Source organism: Salvelinus fontinalis, unplaced genomic scaffold (genome assembly GCF_029448725.1).
Source record: "Salvelinus fontinalis isolate EN_2023a unplaced genomic scaffold, ASM2944872v1 scaffold_0492, whole genome shotgun sequence".
NCBI classification, from domain to species: domain Eukaryota; kingdom Metazoa; phylum Chordata; class Actinopteri; order Salmoniformes; family Salmonidae; genus Salvelinus; species Salvelinus fontinalis.
In genome coordinates, this window is record NW_026600701.1 from 10,001 (window position 1) to 12,500 (window position 2,500).

At 44.6% G+C, this 2,500-nt stretch overlaps 2 non-coding genes across 2 annotated transcripts; both read right to left on the minus strand.

The window, feature by feature from the left end:
- Positions 1-134: 134 nt before the first annotated feature.
- On the minus strand, positions 135-207 carry trnar-ccu (transfer RNA arginine (anticodon CCU)). Its single transcript has one exon. It is a non-coding gene; the product is annotated as a tRNA-Arg (tRNA).
- Positions 208-1,530: 1,323 nt separating this feature from the next.
- Positions 1,531-1,603, minus strand: trnar-ccu (transfer RNA arginine (anticodon CCU)). The gene has a single exon. It is a non-coding gene; the product is annotated as a tRNA-Arg (tRNA).
- Positions 1,604-2,500: the final 897 nt, after the last annotated feature.

Sequence of the window (2,500 nt, forward strand, 5' to 3'; positions counted from 1 at the left end):
CCATGAAATTACGAATTTTTTATTTTTGTTCGTACTCCATTGCTAAAAAAACAGGTTAACAGACTATGGTTTCGATCCATCGACCTCTGGGTTATGGGCCCTGCACGCTTCCGCTGCGCCACTCTGCTTCCAACCACCCCAGATGGGACTTGAACCCACAATCCCTGGCTTAGGAGGCCAGTGCCTTATCCATTAGGCCACTGGGGCACTGTGTTCTCAGTATGACCTATACGAACTGATAGAAGAGGTAAAAAAATATATAATGGCAGGCACTGACAAATGCCCATGAAATTACGAATTTTTTTATTTTTGTTCGTACTCCATTGCTAAAAAAAACAGGTTAGCAGATGATGGTTTCGATCCATCGACCTCTGGGTTATGGGCCCAGCACGCTTCCGCTGCGCCACTCTGCTTCCAACCACCCCAGATGGGCTGACCCACAATCCCTGGCTTAGGAGTACAGTATCTTATCCATTAGGCCACTGGGGCACTGTGTTCTCAGTATGACCTATACGAACTGATAGAAGAGGTAAAAACATATATAATGGCAGGCACTGACAAATGCCCATGAAATTACGAATTTTTTATTTTTGTTCGTACTCCATTGCTAAAAAAACAGGTTAGCAGATGATGGTTTCGATCCATCGACCTCTGGGTTATGGGCCCAGCACGCTTCCGCTGCGCCACTCTGCTTCCAACCACCCAAGATTGGACCCACAAACCCTGACTTAGGAGTACAGTATCTTATCCATTAGGCCACTGGGGCACTGTGTTATCAGTATGACCTATATGAACTGATAGAAGAGGTAAAAACATAAATAATGGCAGGCACTGACAAATGCCCATGAAATTACGAATTTTTTATTTTTGTTCGTACTCCATTGCTAAAAAAACAGGTTAACAGACTATGGTTTCGATCCATCGACCTCTGGGTTATGGGCCCAGCACGCTTCCGCTGCGCCACTCTGCTTCCAACCACCCAAGATTGGACCCACAAACCCTGACTTAGGAGTACAGTATCTTATCCATTAGGCAACTGGGGCACTGTGTTCTCAGTGTGACCTATACGAACTGATAGAAGAGGTAAAAAAATATATAATGGCAGGCACTGACAAATGCCCATGAAATTACGAATTTTTTATTTTTGTTCGTACTCCATTGCTAAAAAAACAGGTTAGCAGATGATGGTTTCGATCCATCGACCTCTGGGTTATGGGCCAAGCACGCTTCCGCTGCGCCACTCTGCTTCCAACCACCCAAGATTGGACCCACAAACCCTGACTTAGGAGTACAGTATCTTATCCATTAGGCCACTGGGGCACTGTGTTATCAGTATGACCTATATGAACTGATAGAAGAGGTAAAAACATATATAATGGCAGGCACTGACAAATGCCCATGAAATTACGAATTTTTTATTTTTGTTCGTACTCCATTGCTAAAAAAACAGGTTAGCAGAGGTTGGTTTCGATCCATCGACCTCTGGGTTATGGGCCCAGCACGCTTCCGCTGCGCCACTCTGCTTTCAACCACCCCAGATGGGACTTGAACCCACAATCCCTGGCTTAGGAGGCCAGTGCCTTATCCTTTAGGCCACTGGGGCACTGTGTTCTCAGTATGACCTATACGAACTGATAGAAGAGGTAAAAAAATATATAATGGCAGGCACTGACAAATGCCCATGAAATTACGAATTTTTTATTTTTGTTCGTACTCCATTGCTAAAAAAACAGGTTAGCAGATGATGGTTTCGATCCATCGACCTCTGGGTTATGGGCCCAGCACGCTTCCGCTGCGCCACTCTGCTTCCAACCACCCAAGATTGGACCCACAAACCCTGACTTAGGAGTACAGTATCTTATCCATTAGGCCACTGGGGCACTGTGTTATCAGTATGACCTATATGAACTGATAGAAGAGGTAAAAACATATATAATGGCAGGCACTGACAAATGCCCATGAAATTACGAATTTTTTATTTTTGTTCGTACTCCATTGCTAAAAAAACAGGTTAGCAGACTATGGTTTCGATCCATCGACCTCTGGGTTATGGGCCCAGCACGCTTCCGCTGCGCCACTCTGCTTCCAACCACCCAAGATTTGACCCACAAACCCTGACTTAGGAGTACAGTATCTTATCCATTAGGCAACTGGGGCACTGTGTTCTCAGTGTGACCTATACGAACTGATAGAAGAGGTAAAAAAATATATAATGGCAGGCACTGACAAATGCCCATGAAATTACGAATTTTTTATTTTTGTTCGTACTCCATTGCTAAAAAAACAGGTTAGCAGATGATGGTTTCGATCCATCGACCTCTGGGTTATGGGCCAAGCACGCTTCCGTTGCGCCACTCTGCTTCCAACCACCCAAGATCGGACCCACAAACCCTGACTTAGGAGTACAGTATCTTATCCATTAGTTCACTGGGGCACTGTGTTATCAGTATGACCTATATGAACTGATAGAAGAGGTAAAAACATATATAATGGCAGGCAC